The sequence below is a fragment of the Onychostoma macrolepis genome, chromosome 18 (genome assembly GCF_012432095.1).
Source record: "Onychostoma macrolepis isolate SWU-2019 chromosome 18, ASM1243209v1, whole genome shotgun sequence".
Lineage (NCBI taxonomy): Eukaryota > Metazoa > Chordata > Actinopteri > Cypriniformes > Cyprinidae > Onychostoma > Onychostoma macrolepis.
Genome location: NC_081172.1, coordinates 8,418,773 through 8,438,536, shown reverse-complemented (window position 1 = coordinate 8,438,536; position 19,764 = coordinate 8,418,773). Strand labels below are relative to the sequence as shown.

Genomic DNA, 19,764 nt, shown 5'->3' with positions numbered 1-19,764 from the left:
TTTTTTATGCAAAATCATTTTTTGCATATTTGTTACACTTTTTTTACAAACAAATTTTAATATTAAACAAAGATAACCCGAGTAAATACAAAATGCAGTTTTGAAATAATGATTTCATTTATTAAGGGGAAAAAGCTGTCCAAACCTTCCTGGCACTACGTGAAGAAGTAATTGCCCCCTAAATCGAATAACTGTTTGTGCTACCCTTTGCAGCAACAACTGCAATCAAGCATTTGCGATAACTGGCAATGAGTCTTTCACATTGCTGTGGATAAATTTTGGCCCACTCTTCTTTGCAGAATTGTTTTAATTCAGCCACATTGGTGGGTTTTCGAGCATGAATGGACTGTTCAAAGTCATGGCACAGCATCTCAATCAGATTTAAGTCTGGATTTTGATTTGGCCACTCCAAAACTTTAATTTTGTTTTTATTAAGTCATTCAGAGGTGGACTCGCTTGTGTTTGGGATCATTGTCTTGCTGCATAAACCAAGTGTGCTCAAGCTTGAGGTCACAAACTGATGGCTCCTTCCGGATTTTCTGATAGGAGTGCAGAATTCATGGTTCCATCAATTATGGCAAGTCATCCAGGTCCTGAAGCTGCATAGCAGCCCCAGACCATCACACTACCACCACCATGTTTAACTGTTGGTATGATGTTCTTTTTATGAAATGCTGTGTTGGTTTTACACCAGATGTAACAGGACACACACCTTCCAAAAAGTTCAACTTTTGGTCTCATCAGTCCACAGAATATTTGCCCAAAAGTCTTGAGGATAATCAAGATATTTTTTGGCAAATGTGAGACGAGCCTTTGTGTTCTTTTTGGTCAACAGTGGCTTTTGCCTTGGAACTCTCCCATGGATGCTGTTTTTGCCCAGTCTCTTTCTTATTGTTGAATCATGAACACTGACCTTAATTGAGGCAAGTGAGGCCTGCAGTTCTTTAGTTATTGTTCTGGGTTCTTTTATGACCTCCTGGATGAGTCGTCATTGCGCTCTTGGAGTAATTTTGGCAGGCCAGCCACTCCTGGAAAGGTTCACCACTGTTACACGTTTTCTCCATTTGTGGATAATGGCTCTGACCGTGGTTCGCTGGAGTTCCAAAGCCTTAGAAATGGTTTTATAACCCTTTCCAGACTGCTACATGTCAACTATTTTGTTTCTCATCTGTTCTTGAATTTCTTTAGATCGCAGCATGATGTGTTACACTTTAAGCATGGTTCACTTTGCCAGACAGGTTCTATTTAAATGATTTCTTGATTCAACAGGTCTGGCAGTAATCAGGCCTGGGTTTGGCTAGTGAAATTTAACTCAATTTCTAAAATAATGTGTTTAATCACAGTTCTTTTATGATTTAAAAGGAGGGGGCAATTAATTTTTCACATAGGGCCAGGTAGGTTTGAAATTTTTTGAAATGAAATCATCATTTAAAAACTGCATTTTGTACAGTTTGTACTGTATAAAAACCATTACGCCTATGGGATGTCCCCACTTTTCACAAAAACAAACATGTGTATGTGTGTGTGTGTGTGTGTGTATACAGCAGAGGTGTAAAATACTTGAGTAATTTTACTTGATTACTTTACTTAAGTATTATTTTGGGGGATTTGTACTTTATTCAAGTACAGTTTAAACTGACTACTTGTACTTTTACTTGATTACATTTCTGAAGAAAAAACAGTACTTTTTCATCTTGAAAAGTACATTACATTTTTATTTTATCTTATGCACATTAAATATGGTAAACGCAAGCTCAAAGGTGCGTGCCTGATGTGAGAACCAATGATCATCGTTTCATGCATCAAGCACACATATTTCTACTTCATTTATGACTTTCATCAGGTAAATATCTGGCTTCAAAAGTTCACCATCAAATCCGAGCAAGCATATTGAGATAGCAAAGTTGCATTTTCCCAAAAAATGTTTATTCATTATTTGTTCTGTTTTGATAGAGCCATTAGCTGAATGCACAAGATTGAGTGCAAATAAAATCAGTGATGAGAATTTAAATACCAATAATATTTTTGTGGAAATATTTTCTTAATTAATTAAAAATCTCCAAAAGTGTTTAAATAAGCATTGTTTGTTAAATTAATTGTAATTCATGTTTAGTGATGTTCTCACCAGGCAGTGGATAAGTTGTATATATAATATGTCATTTTATGACACATTGAGTAGGAATCAGGACTGTCAATGTTTTTTTTGTTTTTTTTATCTTAATAATTACATGATTTGCTCATTAATTGATCTAATTAGTAACAAATAATTGTTTATCAATATTTGCTGAGGAAAAAAAACCCTCTAAAAGCCACAAATAAATAATTAAAAGATTAACAACACACAAAAAAGTGGCCTTTCAAAACGTTAATGTTGTATGTTAATTCTATGACTTTCCTCATTAACTCAACACATTCTAGTATTCTGTGTGGAATATGTTTCTAGCCTCTGCATCACATCTTGCTCTTCAAAGGGATAGTTCACCCAAAAATGAAAATTCTCTCATTATTTACTGACCTTCATGTCATCCCAGATGTTTATGACTTTCTTACTTAAGATGAACACAAGCAAAGATTTTTTAGTCCAGATAATGCAAAACAGAACCCACACAAAGTGAACACGACGGTCAAATTTAAAATATTAGTATTTGTATCCTTCTTACATAAGCCTATCATTTCACTTAAGAAGACATGTTACTGCGTTACTGTCATATTCACTTTGTGTAGTTTTTGAAGTGTCATTTTTGGATGTCCCATAAGCATGATTTTTTTTTTCTAAAACTCTTAGTTTGTGTTCATCTGATAAATGAAAGTCACATGGGATGGCATGAGGGTGGAAAGGATGGAGTTTCCTTTTAATCCCTTTCCCTGTATTTTTTTCCCGGTGTTTCGCTGTGCTGCATTTTAATTGTTGTTGTTGCATTAGATATACATGTTTGACCTGTGCCATTGCATTTTGTTTCGTTTTCTCCCTTTAACCAAACTTCTGAACGTCTGTCAGAAAAGAAAGTACTTTTTTACTTTTACTCAAGTATGTTTTTGGCCAGATACTTGTACTTTTAATTGAGTAAAATTTTCACTGAGTATTTGTACTTTCACTTGAGTAACATTTTTGAGTACTTTTTACACCTCTGGTATACAGTAGTCAACATTTGAAGTGGATCAAAACCTTTCATCAAAGTTGTCCTATAACTAAAACAATACCCATTCTTGTCTTGGGACATCTATAGATAGATAGATAGATAGATATCGAGAGGGGGTTCAGCAAAAAATCGGCAGCTGGCAGCAGGAAGCGGCTGCCAACGACAGCCGGAAGGTCGGAGGGACCTGCCACTCGGTAGCAGCCAATCAGTATCGACCAATGTGGCAGCAACCAATCACATGTAACTGAACATCAGCTGTGGCTAAAAACCAGAAGTCAGAAGAGGCTGCCAGCAGCAGCAAGAAAAATAAATTACATAAATTTTTAATTCTTGTTTAAATAAGTATAAATGTCAGTATTGTATATTATTTGATAAAAATGGTTTTTCAAATATAAACAAAGAAAACAGATCATTTGGTTAAATGTTAAATTCCAGCTGAATGTTTATGTATGAATGCATATGTGCGTGTACAACAATGTTTGTGTGAAATAATGAAAGATAATTTATGAGAGGCTCTTATTACTAGGTGTATGTTGTATATTTATTATATAGGACGCACACGCCTGCCTAAATGACAAAAAGAGACAGGTTTCATCAATGACCTTTTTTTAAAATCATATTTTGCTGTGTTATATTTTCAGGAAACAAAGACATAGCTGTTTATCTATCTATATCTCTAAATAAAGTAGCGGTTAACTTTGTAAAAGGCTTGGTATGTTGTCAAAGTCAGTGTTATACAATGTAAACGGTATAAAATACATCCAGTAAGCAAGTAGACAAAAATGTTAATCAAAAATCAGAATCACTAACAACAATCCTGAGGGATTTACGAGACTTTCAGATCAGAACTGAGTTATACTGAGTTACTCCTCCAGCATCTTGCAATCATCACTGCAAAAGCCTGGATGGGTGTTTTCTGAGTAAAAGCCTTGCATCTCTCCTCGTTTTCCTCTTCCAACATAGCCTAGAGGATTCATAAGAAAATGGTGACATTAATACCTAAATTACCTTATTAACAGTAGACATGCATGCACAGCCATTTGAATGATTATTCCCATTGCATTTTGTCAAAGTACCTAGCAGTGATCACATTTTCATGCATAATGCACACACCTGGTAAGCAGTTTTTGTAAACCTCATTGCAGTGTCTGCAGGGCTGCAGTGTGTACATTTTGAAAAAATCCTGGCATGGCTCAGACTTCGTTCTCCATTTTGTTACACCTGTATATTGAAATGAGCAGCATAAAAAAAAATAGCATTATTACAAAGATAAATATTCAGACATGGCAACTGAGAAATTGAATGGTATGGCGCCATTTTAAACATCTTTAATCAAATATGTAAAAGAAAATACATACTGTCAAGCCAGCAGAAATTTTTAACAAGCTTCCAAGATCCTGGAATCATCTTTATTGCAATTGAGCTTAAGAAAAAAAAAAAAAGGGGTGTTATTTTATATAGAGAAAGATGAATTTACTGTTGAACCACTTAACCTTTTTGTAGGTATAGACAATAACGTTATTTTTTAAAGCTAATGCCTATGCCTACCTAAAGCCAGAGAACAAAATGTTATCCTCAAAATATATGGCATGCTTTAAATGCTTTGCCTTAAAGTGTTCAGGATTTGACGTCACATCAGCTGTACAATAGGGACAACTGCCTGCCCCAGAATAGACATCATCTATTCCAAAAGCAAGTGGTACACCTGCACATGCATTGTATTAGATAAAATAACATACCTCAGCAACACAAACTCATTCAAATATAAAAGATAATATACTTCAGAAGTAGAATAACATTTTCCCATGGATAAGTTTTTGCATGTTCTGTTCAAATTAACTTATGTTAGTAAGATTTTGGAAATGTAATGGCCTCACCTGTCATAACCGATAGTCAGGTATACAAAAGGTGAAGACAGAAATAAGGGAAAGAAGACAGAGAAAGAAGAGTAGTTCTTAAAAGAACTGTTTGGTCAATTGTTATTGTTAGATGAAAAAAGAATCAATTTGTTAATGGATATCAGACATTCTCCTGAAAAATTAAACATACAAAAAGATATGGTTAGTGTTGAACGTGTATCGTTTGTAAACGCAATATTTGAAGGTAGCCCCCTAACATACTAAGCGCAACAATTATATATGATGTAACATGGTCCACAAACTACGTTTCTACCACTAATTAGATTAATTTGAACAATTAAACTAAAGTAGGCAAATTCACACTTTTACACTTTGTCGCTCACTAAGATAACAATTTAAAAATTCAAACTTACAACGCAACAATTATTCATTACTCCGATCACAAATTTCCAAACTTACCGCTCAACCAATCGCCGCCATTACTGAAGAGTTTAGCGTCTGTCGTAGTTACATCTGATTGGTTGCTGCTACATTGGTCGATACTGATTGGCTGCTACCGAGTGGCAGGTCCCTCCTACCTTCCGGCTGTCGATGGCAGCCGCTTCCTGCTGCCAGTAACTGCCTTCCGGCTGTCGATGGCAGCCGCTTCCTGCTGCCAGCTGCCGATTTTTTATCTGAACCCCTGCTGTAGATATCTGTAGTTATCAGAAAAGGTGGGGGGTTTTTTTGCAGTTCTTGCTGCTAAAGGTGGCACAAACAGATTTTAAGTTTAAAGGGGCAATTAGTTTTTCAGATGGGTGACAGGAGTTGGAGAATTATTTTTTACAAATTTTTTTAGATATGCACAGTATATATATAAAAAAAACTCCCTGTTGAAGAATTACAATAAACATGTATTTGTGCGTCCACAGCTGAGTATGTTTTATAATAATTAGAGAACAAACCTATAGATTTTATGTTAATATTTACTTTTAATACAGTAAACGCATTACTAGAAAAAATTGCAGTGCTTCATTTTGCAGTAAAGTTGAACTGTTTGGTTAAGATAATTTTGTGTTTGGATGGCTGTGCTAATTGTTTTGAGAACAAGTACACTGCATTGGAGAAAAGTGTCAAATCAATTGAGAAAAACTGTATTTGATTGTATGTGTGTGTGTGTGTGTGTGTGTGTGTGAGAGAGAGAGAGACAAAACAAGACTGCTAAACTTTAAAATCACTTTAAAATAGGTTTTCTCATGCATTTGTGCAATGAGTATTATTGTATTGTTTATAACAAATTACATTACACACTCGATACGCAAAAGGGTTTATGCTTTAGATGCAGTCTAGAATACGTATAATGAGATCACACTGAAAAACAACATTCCTTTTATAATGATGATTAGCTAAATTTCTATGTAGAAACTGTATCAGTGATTGGTTATGAAATAAAACATCGTATGTCTGATGCATAGCTGTTCTCAGGAATGATTAAAGACCCTTTCTGAATAAATCTGAAGAATAATTAGATAGAGTGGGAGAAAACAAATACTACTGTGAGCCACGGAAGCCATGCAGAGTGGCAGGTTACAAAACTCAGACTGATCTGGAGATAGATGGATCTCGTTTTTTGAAGCATAAAAGGCTATTCCGCAAGAAAATTTTCAATTACATTTGCTTTGTAACCATAAAGGAGTTTGACGATTCAAGATAAAGAAGGCAGGCGGTCGGCTATAATCCAAGCTCTGATAGTGAAGGCAAGGTTTTTGCTGAAAGGCCTATACACCCATCAGTAACATTTCCGCCAAGAATTGTGGAGCCTCTGGAGGATACAAGGGACTGAGAACGAATTTTGTTGCACCCAGATCGAATCCCAGGCGTCAGTCTCACTGACCACACTCCCAGCACCATTACGCAATTAAGGATGTGATTTAATTATCTATTTATCTGTTTCGGCACTCTGGATGGTATACACAGAGTATAATGGCCTCGCTTCATTACCCTCCATTAGGAGCGCGGCACAAAACAACACGGTGAGGTTAATGTTTCTCATGCAGCTCCCAGATGAATTTTGATTGAGGCCTGCACGACAGAAACCCAACACTACGACTGCCTGCCCGTAATAATGTTGATATTGCTAATGCTGCTATATTGTGCTGTACTGCAAAAAGCTTTTTTGTTTTAGTTTTTTGTTGTAGGTACATAAAATACAATATTTCAAACAATATATGTTTTTGAAGGGCAGAAGTTTAAATAGACAGTATTTGAGCCTTTGACAATGTTAGAAGAAAACTTGGTTGGCAAATTGGAGAAAAAAATTGATTGGTGTCAACTGTGATAAAGCACTGTTTCTGGAGTCTCTTCATATATTTGTAGATAAGCAATTTCAATGTAAGAAAATAAAACCGAATCTGTGTCTTAAACTAATCTTTTGAGAATATGATGACTCACTCATAAACAAAAACGGTCACTTGTCGACGTAACTTCAGTAAGCGTCACTGAACGAATTAGTGAACAATTAACGAGCTCTGACAGCTTCCTTTCAACTTCAACTTCAATTTTCTTCTTTTCTCTTTAAAATAATCTTCAAAAAGCTGTTTAAATTGTCGTTCCATAACCGAACCGTAGCCCACAGGAACATATCTGCCCCTCAGCCATGGTCTGAGAAGTTAAGTATGGCTAAGCTGTGGTTGCCCTTGAATGAGATATTCTTGCCATAGTCACTGATCCGGAAAGAACCAGCTGCATCTGTGTGCAACAATGCAAGAGATTTACCGTGTATTCACTAAGAATGGCCTGGGATTAGTAAGTCTGCAGCACAGCTAAAGTGAATACAATGAGGACAGAACATCCAGTTGTGTAAACAACCAATGCTTGGCACACAAGCTTTTGTGCCCCTCAGGAATGTTAAATAAGCTGTTAGACTTCATTTAGACTGACAGAGCAAATGGTGGAAAACTGTCTGATTCATCTGGAAATCATTGGTGTGGGTGTGCCACGGATCTTGGCCTCATCTGCCCCAAAATGACAACGTGAGATCTTTTAAATGGAGACGTAGTGTCAGAAAATACCAGAGGCATTTGACAGACGACATATCTTGGTGACAAAACATCATTGACTATTCAGAGATAATTGTCATAGGCCACCTTAGGTGTAGCTGTCAGATGAAATGTCTTTTCTTGCCAGTGCAGAGTGGGAGTGGAAATTAGATGTGCATCTTCATTTTGAACGTTTTTCCTAAATCTGCTTAGTTCTATTTTGCTGCTTTTATTTATTAAGCAAAGTGTGTTTGTTTCAGCACAATTAGATAGTTTCAGCATGATTAGATTAGTTTGTCTCTGTAGCCAGTCGTAAAATGTTTATGCAGAGCTTTATTGATATGACAGAAATATATGAAAATGAATATATAGGCAGACTAGACAGGTGTGGTATTAAATTTATCCACAATTACAGTAGCTCAAACGTTCTAATGAAATTTTTCTTTTTATATGAAGACATTATGGAGTGTCTTAGCTGCAGTGAATTAAAATGTTTTGATTGGAATGGGACTAAAAGGAATTAAATGGAATAGGAACAATTATTAAGCATATATATATATATATATATATACACACACACACACACACACACACACATATATATATATATATATATATATATATATATATATATACACACACACACACACACACATATATATATATATATATATATATATATATATATACACACACACACACACACACACACACACATATATATATATATATATATATATATATATATATATACACACATATATATATATATATATATATATATATATATATATATATATACACATATATACAGGTGCTGGTCATATAATTAGAATATCATCAAAAGTTGATTTATTTCACTAATTCCATTCAAAAAGTGAAACTTGTATATTATATTCATTCATTACACACAGACTGATATATTTCAAATGTTTATTTCTTTTCATTTTGATGATTAGAGCTTACAGCTCATGAAAGTCAAAAATCAGTATCTCAAAATATTAGAATATTTACATTATTTTTTATTTAATTTTTAATGTTTTTTTTTTTTTTTTTTTTTTTACATATTTTCCCGTCAAAGCCCTTCTTGTTCTCTAGAGCATTAAAGCCATTTCATCAGCTAACTTCACAGGAAGAAAACATATTTGTGTGTCTGTAACTGAGTATTCACACACTTTACATCTGATCACACACATCATGGTAAATCCCTTGATTCATTAGCAACTCTGCTTATGAAGCAAAGTCGCTGATGAAGAAAGATATAATTGAAACCAATGTATAGCCCCTCATGAGACGTACTTAATGAGACAACTTAAGCTTGATGTTCCACCATGTATTCATGATTAATAGATGAAGACCCGAGTTTTGTAAGACGGCATTCAGACACACCGACATGTCTAGCCTTAACCAATCACTATCATTATCTAAAGCACACCTCAGCTCTCTCAGCTATTTGTTTCTTGCAGGGCCATGCATCTGATTCACTAACTTTACTGAGAGCTTTATTATCTAGCACATGCTTGCATTTATATCTCTGTATTGTCTTCTGATAACCCAGATCTACAGCAATCATCACAGTTATTTAATACAAACATTTATTATTTATATCCACTGATTAACCCCTTTTCATAATTAGTGCCCATGTGACAGATTAATATAATGAATTACAATAGCAATGGCAATAAAAAAAAAAGTCTAATAACAGGATGCTCAACTACATAATATTACGCATCTCATCTATTTCAGGGTGTGAAAGAATACACACCATTCACTGTCACTATCGTTTTTAAAGACAAATTAAAACATTCATGAAATATTTTAACTGAATTAAAAACCAACTGAAATACATAAATAAAAATAAAATAATACATAAATAAACTGAACTAGAAAACTCTCAAAATTATAAAAACACAAAAAACAAACCAAAAATAAAAATTCAAAACTATAACTCTAGTAGTATTGAGTACTGTTAGTGTAGCAATAGTAAATAAAGTTATGTGCTTTGATGGAGATCAGAAATGGACCAAGGACTGATCCCTGAGAGGTAACCTCGTAAAATGGCACCAGACCAAGAAGGCCATGACCCAGATATCTCATCAACGAATTTAAAATCTGATTGATCTGCATCAGTTTGATTATTAAAAGTAAATAGACTGAAATTTAATTGAATATGGCATGAGAAGAACAAGGTAGTAGTTTCTGACATCTGAGCAGTACAAGTTGGGTTTCTTGAGTACTACTGTAAGTCTATGCAGCCTATTTTAAAGTCTGATGAGACAGCTCTGCTGGATAAGGATGTAGACAGCATAAGACAGTTACAGAGAGAGTGTCACATGGTCCTTCAAAAATATTTCTAATATAATGATTTGGTGCGTAAGAAAATTTGAAAACAGTTTTTGTTGCCTAATGTTTTTGCAGAAACTGTGATACACAGATATTTGAAAAAAAAAATTATATTAAATTGAAAGATAGACTCATGTGACACTGAAGACTGAAGTAATGGCTGCTGAAAATTTAGATTTTCCATCACAGGAATAAATTACATTTTGGAATATATTAAAACAGAAAACAGTTCTTTTAAATTGTAATAATATTTCACAGTATTACTGTTCTTAATGTATTTCTGATCAAATAAATTCAGACTTGATGAGAGATTTATTTAAAAAACTAAATTTTCACAACCCTTGACCAGTAGTGTATATGTTAAAAAATCATAATGTATAAATGATTTTTCATTTAATTATGATTTACAATACCTTTGATGTAGCCTCCTACAGATGAAATGATTTTGAAGGACATTTTTCTTTCAGATACAGGCAAGTCTGTCTTTAAAAATAATTAAGGTTAGTTAACTGCAGTGTTTATTCAAATATGTACTTTCAGCACATCTTTATTGCACTTTTCAACATATTAAAGTATGCGAATAAACTCAAATTGAACTCTACTTCGCCATTTTTACCCAGAAGAATTTGTGCAAATTGATTTGGACACAATGGGCTTTTGAAAGAAATCAATAAAAGCAGCACAGTGCTGCTATTCAACGTGTCCTTTCAAGCACTAAGGTATCTCTGAAAATATATAGCCTTATTCTATACCATATTCTGAATGAGTGCAGAGGGACCAATGGGGAAACCAAAAAACCAGGGCACATCTCACACATATCATGATTAAATATGCAAATGAAACATTTCATGCATGGACAGTGTAATGGGTAATTTAGCGCCTGACTTCCCCCATCTCTATTGACATAAGTGATGCACAGAAAAGACAAGGATTTTATTCATCTCATATACACGCATCATGTTTGCTTTTTATCAACATGGTGATGATGCATAACCAAGGACATGGTGGAAACATGAAGCTTTGTCCTTCGTTGGATACAAAGCCCAGGATTTTGGGCACTTGGGCAGGCCTGAAGATCAGGGGGGGGGAAATGTATGAACCTAATGTAAGAAGTGTTGGATAACGGCAGCCATGTGCGTTCAGATGTGATTATAGATTCACACCCAAATACACGTACACGTTAATCACTTGACCATGCCTTGCCAGCACTCACTGTAATTACCTCGACACTCTCCAGAGAAGCGCAAGAGGTCTTAGGTCATTTTCTCATATGTTTAGACACAATCAAGTGATGTAACATACAGTTATGTGGGAGTATGATTGAAAGGGTCGAGAAAGACAGAAACTTAATACATTACCTGAATTTTCTTGGCATTTCCTGTAGGACAAATGGGTAAAATAGCCTTAAAGGAATAGTTCATACAAAAACAAAAATTTGCTGAAAATGTATTCACCCTTAGGCCATCCCAGTTTATTTCTTCATTGGAACAGATTTGGAGAAACTGAGCATTACATTACTTGCTCATCAATGGATCCTCTGCAGTGAATGGGTGCCGTCAGAATGAGAGTCCAAACAGCTGATAAAACATCACGATAATCCACAGATCCACATAACTCGAGTCCATCAACTAATATCTTAGGCTTGAAAAGCTGTGCGTTTGTAACAAACAAATCCATCGTTAAGACATTTTTAACTTCCCATGAGTTCCCGATCGATAATATCCATAAAAAAGTTGAAATAAACTGTCCAAAACAGTTTTAGCAAATCTGTCAGTAGATGTAAGAGGACAGGAGATGGAGCTTTTCACTAGAGGAAGTGTTGTTATGTATTATTAACCAAGGATGGGTTTATTAATGGATTTGTTTTTTAGAAAAACACACAGCTTTTCACTTCACAAGACGTTAACTGATGTACTCAAGTCATGTGGATTACTTGTGAATTATTGTGATACTTTTATCAGCTGTTTTGAACTCTCTTTCTGACGGCACCCATTCACTGCAGAGGATCCATTGATGAGCAAGTGATGTAATGCTAAATTACTCCAAATCTGTTCGGATGTAGAAGCAAACCCATCTACATCTTGATGGCCTGAGGATGAGTACATTTTCAGCAAATTCTCATTTTGGGTGAACTATTCATAAGAACTATACTTTAACTTTAGATTCATTAGCAGTGAGCAGGTTTATGTCTGTCTGCATGTGTGAATAAGAAAGCATAAGAATAATAGCAGAGTTAGCAAATAACAGAGTTAGTGCATTACCCTCAGCGGGGTGGCTGTAATCTTTAGTCATTTCCTGTGTGATCCATAGCTTACACACATAGATAATATTACCTGAAATCCATTCAAATTGAATGCATTAGCAGTAAGTGTGTTTCCGTGCATTTGTGTGCGAGTGTTCATCAACGTCTGGCTTGAAAAAGACCAAAGAAGACTAGAGCTAAGTAGAGGAAAAAGATAGAGAGAGAGAGAGAGAGAGAGAGAAGATAGAACAGAATAGAATGTGACAGGCACTATCCTGTATGTTCAGCAGTAAAATAATGAAATGATAACAGACTGCAATGCACCTCTTGGGCATTTTGCTTAATGTAGATCTGACGTGAATCTGATGTATAATGCGAGTGTAATCTCGACATGATGTAAGTGCACTGAAGCACAGGAACAGTGAAGGACTTCAGGAAGTACCGTTGGGAGGAAGCATGTTAAATGTTAATCAGCTGACACATCGAGACACTGGGAGGCTCTGCAAAATATGTTAAGTGCAAAGAAAACTGAAGATTTTACATCTGTTATGTGTATCTGTTTATCTATTTATGAATATTGCACTATTTCTGGGTTATTTGTAACACTGAAAATTAATGTCAAGTCAAGCACTTTGCACTGTGGGATACTGTCAACAGGTTAGTGTGAAAAATCTGCATATTATTCACAGTATATATACTATGTTCTGCAGAAACTGTACAAGTAATAGTAACCTTGCAGCTCACATGTTCCCATGGTCGAATGCTCAAGTTTTCAGGGTACTATGTCCTCCTATATCTCACATCTCTGTTTTATCTGCAGGATATTGCTTCTGTAAGACGATTACATGCACAGCAAGCACAAGGTCTAGTAGACACACAGACAATTATTGAACAGAAGCTCAGTCCCCCAGGATTGTTACTGGGTTCAGCAGAAGACACTGTAAGATACAGACCTCCATGTTTTTGAAAAGTTGTTAAGCTGCATATCACATACTGACAGATTCCACTGCCAAAGGTCCATTTCTGGGGCCCCAAGAAGGCAATAAGTCATTTATACTTTCTGAGCAATGATCTGTCTACCAATGTGAGAACAAGGTTTCCAAAAATCTTTGCAGTGTAGATTATAAAAGCATCTTAAATAAGTTAATGCATTAGACTAGAGGTCAGTCAAGGTCAATGTAAATTCTTGTGCCAAGTAATCTTTTCTCAGAAAAGAGAATCACGTTCACAAAGATAATGCACATACCTGTGTGTCCAAATGCAGCAGCTTTGCTGCCCAGCATTATAACGTTATGTCTGATGATCTAAAACTATTTTAAATAAGCTTTAGAGGCAACAAAGAAATGAACAAAATTTAAAATAAAATTTAAAATAAAAAATAAAGTCACATTCTAAGTTGCAGTTAGAAGTAATAAAAGATATTAAATTAAGAGAAATATTAATTATAAATTGATTTTTATAAATAGCAATAAATTAATATCCATACATTGCAAGAAATTATTTACAAATAGTCACTTGTGAGATATAATCACAAACAAAACAAAACCTATTATATGATATTATATTTAATTACTACAATTCTTATTTCTTGGTTAAAAATAATATAATATAATATAATATAATATAATATAATATAATATAATATAATATAATATAATATAATATAATATAATATAATATAATATAATATAATATAATATAATATAATATAATATAATATAATAATTAAAAAATAGAAAAAATAATTCAATACATAAAAATAATACATAAAATGCATTTAAATAAAATAAAATCAATTTAAAAAAAATACATAAAAGTCTTAAAATATATACAAAAAACAGAAACTCTTTTAAATTCTTTCGACCAACTGCCAACCCATATGCACAACTGTGGGAAGTAACAGGCAGTAAAGCCCAAAATATGCTGCACCTCATAAATCAGCCAGAATTAGGTTGTTACGCAAACACTGCATTGATTCTTTCTTACCTCCATATACTAAGGAGGTAGTGTGTATCTTCAAAGCAGATCTCAAAGACTTTGTTTTCATGAAAGGTGAGTTCCCTGTTGACCTGATAATTACACACCAAGGTAATTGATAATTAGTGTTAGTGAGTGTGAGTCACACATGGAAGGAGAACAGAAAGAACACATGAAGTACATCTAAGTGTCTGTCGCAGGCAAACGTCTGCCCCGAGGTTCTGGATAAAAGCATATCCGATCACTCCCGGATGTTCTTTGAGTATAAGAATATGCCCACTCACTTCTGACAGATGCTGATCGGTGGGGCATCAAAGAGAAACCAACATCCCTCGCTTTCCAACAGCAGTCTTGTTATCACACCCCAACAAATCTCCTGCGTTTGACTTCACATCACTGAACAATCCCTCCATTTAATGCTGTTTTCATTGATCCAATAGCTCACCCCCACACTCAGACACACTCATACAGTGGCACACACAAACACATTCATCTTTTCTGCTGCCACGCACTAATTCCAACATCCACAGACACCTTATATGTCCATATATGTCTATCATTCATCCATAAATTCTGTCTCTCCGCTTTCTTTCTTGACATGGTGGAATGTCTTACTTCCTGTTCTCTCCTGTGGACTTTTATTATTGGTAAAAGCTTCTTTCCCTGTGATCAATGCGTCAGATTAATGCTAAGAGCAGAACGTAAACAGTCATCAGTGGTGCATTCTGCTTTTGGGAGTTGACAACATGTCATTTGCTTTTATTTTCAAGTGCTTAATTTCTGGAACATCAAATTTTAGAAGTACCACAATCATTTCCTGCAGTTAAACTGACAAAACTGAATGCTACAACACAATATGAACATCAACAAATAAACATATAAAGAAATTTTACGGAAAACAGATGGTGTTCAAAGTTTGGGGTCGTAAAGATTTGTTTTCTTTCTTTTTGAAAAGAAGGCTGCATTTATTTGATCAAAAATACAGTTAAAACCTTAATATTGTAAGATATTATTGCAATTTAAATGAACTTTCTTTGTTAATAATAATATATTTTTTTTAAACGTAATTAATTCCTGTGATGCAAAGTTGAGTTTTCATTACTCCAGTCTACAGAAAGTCTTCTAATATGATGATTTTGTGCTAAAAAAAAAAAAAAAACAAAAAAATGTGCTGCTTAATATTTTTGTGAAACAATACATTTTTTCAGGATTATTGGATGAATAGAAACTTCAAAACAGGTAACACTTTACAATAAGGGTAAATGAATAATTATGTACTAATGCCTAAATTAATACTTAATTCATCAAGTACTAACGATTATTAAAGTTGTTAACTAATTATGAATTAATGAAGAGCTATTCTTAACTTCAACTGGAGTCATATGGACTCACGCATGAATAACGGCAGCCTTAACTACATGTTAGTACATGTTTGATAGTTAATGCATTAATTAACATTTATGAATAAACTAAATCAAACAGCCTCTTTAAGAAATAATAAGAAATACTGTGGCTTTGAAATAAATTAAAACAATTTGACACTATCCTTATTTTAACAGTTGTTAAACAATTTTGAGCTTTTTACATCTTCAGCTTTGCCATAAATATTACTGGGTGGAAAAAGATAAGTTGATCCTCATCATCAAGTGTAGAAAATACTAAATACACTAATAACTGATCTTGTTTTGTGTTGTTCTCTTTCCCTTTAAACTCACCCTGCTGTGATTTATAAACAGCTAAATAAAAATAAAACCTCAAAATCCACAAAGAACATTTGTACTCTTTCAGAAATAAAGGTACAAAATCTGTCACTGGGGTGGTACCTTTTCAAAAGGTACACTTTTGTACCTATTAGGTTCAAATATGTACACTTTAAGTACTAATATGTACCTTTAAGGTACCAAAATGGACCCTTTAGGTACAAACATGTACCTTTTTTGAAAAGGTACAGCCCCAGTGACAGCTTTTCTACCTTTATTTCTGAGAGTAGAACAATCCTGAAGAAATGCCCGGAAACAGTTCACAGTCCATCCAGACGCAGGTCGTGATGATACTGTACCTCCGCTCTCTGACTTCTTCAAAATCCACACCACATCTCTTAACCGGGCTGAATACTCGCTGTGTTAGTACATGTGTATTTGATAGTGAGATATAAAATAAATCATGAGCTGAGTTTATTAGGTAGTTAACAGTGAATTATTTATGATTGGGCCCCCTAAAGTAAAGTCATGTTAAAATAATGCATTAACAAGCCATGAGTTAATGTTAGTGTATGGGTAGTTAATAATGAGTTAATTATTGTGGGCCCTCTCAAGTAAAGTCATGTCAAAATAATGCATTAACAAGTCATAAGTTAATGTTAGTGTATGGGTAGTTAATAATGAGTTGATAAGTAAACTCATGAAACAATGAACAATGATGACAATGATGCATTAACAAATCATCAAATAAAAACCATTAAACATGCTGTAAGAGTCATCATTATTCCTGTACACCACCAGTATAACAAACAATGATAAAGGTTATGTATAGTCCTTTTATTATTTATTTACATCATTTAACATATATGGACGCAAAAGAAAGTCCAAACATACCAAGGATAGCATTTATTTAAGTCAATTTTTTTTTAAATATACAGTAGTTTCAGTATATTTAAGAATAGTCACATTGTGAAATATAAAATTACAAACACACAGAATAAAGTCGCAATTATAAAAAATAAAACTTAAAATGACTCCAAAAAAAAACATTGCAACTGTGAGATATAAAGTCACAATTATTTTTTATTGTTTTTACCCTGCAGGTGGAATCATGCTTCCATTTAAAACACAAATATTTTAACAAAAAAATGATTCTGGATGTTTCTCCGCTGTAATATCTTCATTAACAGAAACTGTTTTTCGATCACCATGCTGTGTCACAACAACTTTTTGTTTCTTTCCATTTTCACCATTCAAGTGTCGCATTAGAAACTGCCAGTGAATTACTAAAAGCCCGAATGGCTCGAAATAGATTAGCATTTATATGAAAGTCTCTCTCTCGGCAGGACTGGAAGAGAAAGAAACTCTTGTAGAAGTATCGCTGCATCTGTGACGTTTGAAAGGATGGTAAGCGGGGTGGCAAAAACAGCCAGAAAAATGGCATGTCCACCAAAAAAGCAATGGATATTTATTATGGAACAAATCTATTTAAGAGGAAACGCATTTAAACTGAAAAATCGACAAGCGAAGGAATAGACTAACAGTTTGCTGGTTTCTCTATCCCTTCATCTAACCAGCTGATGAGGAGCATTATGGGAAGTTCATGTAGCTCTTTGGGCACCATGCTGTTTGCTGGGACAGAAGACATGTTTGGCAAAAGCATTTGATCGCATGCTGAAAGAAGTGTTTACCATGACAAAGTGTTTTTGAGTAGAGCCAGAGGAAAAAGCCTCGGGGATAGAGTTTTTTGCCTTAGATGCTTTTTGAAATATCATAAACCTTTAAAAAGACTTTAAAGTCCACCTGGAGTCCAGTAAAGAAGCGTTACTGCCATTATCCATTGCTGAGAGCAGGTCTACACCGGAACACTGACATACTTGAAATGGGTTTGATCTGGGGCTGAATGTAAGTAATGAATTATTCATAATATTAGTCTAAATACTTTACAGAGAGAGGGAGAGAGATTCAAAACATATTAGTATTTATTTGGAGGAAAAACCATCTTTTGAATAAATTATTTACCGGACACATGGATACGCTGCTGTAAAATGCCGGAAAGTGTCTCCAGACTAATGGTGTCTCAGTATTTATGTTGTCTTTTCTCAGTGTGTGTCCGCATGAGATCCGTGCTTTCTATCCTGCTGCATGACTTTATAAGCTTTGTGTGGGAACATTAGGCTACTTTTAAAAGTCTGACATTAAATTCCTCTTAACAGTTCCAGTTCCTTAGCGATTCTATTATCAATTCTTTTGCATTTCAGGAAAAATATCTGAAAAACAGAAATGCAATTTTGTTGCCAAATGCTGGGATCATTTCAATAACAATGTAAAAGAACTAAATGATTGAATGTTGTAATATATTTCATATCCTTTTATTTTTTATATAAATTATTACTGATGAAACTGCACCGTGTCTTTAACTACATTTTTCTATGAACAACCAGTCAATAATTACACTGATTTAGATCTTTTGATAACATAACACAGTATCGGTTCTTAGCTCACGAAAGTCTGACATGACAAAATTCATAGAATGAATACAGTATTAAGATTCATTGAGAATCTGCTCCAACTGATTTACCATTGTTTGTGATTCACAGAATAGACCTGACTTATGAGAGTCATTAACACGGGGATCAGACTTCACTGGTCACATTTGTGAATCGGACTTAATAACACCTATAGGCCCTGATATGTTGCGATAAAATTCATATTCATATTTCATGCGATATGAAAGCGGTTTATAAGAGTCATTCATTCAGACTTCACTGGTCATGCTGTATATTTTTGATTCACTAAAAAGAATCGGCTCAAATGAGTCATTAGCTTGAGACTGCTGTATTTTTCCTTCACAAAAAAACAAACTGGCTCATAAGAGTCTTTTACTCAAGACTGGTCATGCTATATATTTATGATTCACTAAAAGGAAGCAGCTCATATGAGAATCAGACATCACTGTTTTATTTTTTATTTTTTTTATTTCACTAACAAGAACTCAAGATTTGGACACACTCTATATTTTAGATTTACTAAAAAGAAGTGGATCATAAGAGTCATTTGTTCGAAAATCATACTTGGTAATATTCTAAAGTCCCTATGTTTCATTCACAAAAGGTTTATACAGTTACAGTAAGAGTCATTTGCATGAGAATCGGACTACACGTCACACTGTATTTTTTGTTTTCACTAAAAAGAATTGTCTCATAAGATTTATTGGTTGGCTCAAAAGAGACATTTTCTCAAGAGTCAAGAATCATACTTGGTCATAAAGACCCTATGCTTCATTCACTAAAAAAAAAAAACGTTTAATACAGTAAGAGTCTTGAAGACGTCACTGGTTGTGCTGTATTTTTCACTAAAAATAATTGTCTCATAAGAGTCAATCACTCAAGAGTTGGACTTCACTGGTCAAAAAGTATATGTTTGATTAACTAAAAAGAACAGCTCATAAGAGTCAGAACTGAACTTCACTAGTCATGCTATATA

General features: G+C 34.3%; 1 long non-coding RNA gene across 2 annotated transcripts; it reads right to left on the bottom strand.

Annotated features, from left to right (window-relative positions):
• Nucleotides 1-3,698: 3,698 nt before the first annotated feature.
• LOC131524733 (uncharacterized) lies at nucleotides 3,699-5,678 on the bottom strand. 2 transcript variants are annotated; one of them, XR_009267059.1, is made up of 5 exons: nucleotides 5,459-5,494; nucleotides 5,018-5,171; nucleotides 4,499-4,563; nucleotides 4,254-4,361; nucleotides 3,699-4,104 (listed from the first exon to the last, which is right to left on the bottom strand). It is a non-coding gene; the product is annotated as an uncharacterized LOC131524733 (long non-coding RNA). The 2 variants fall into 2 exon arrangements; XR_009267058.1 differs by having other exon boundaries at nucleotides 5,018-5,678.
• Nucleotides 5,679-19,764: the final 14,086 nt, after the last annotated feature.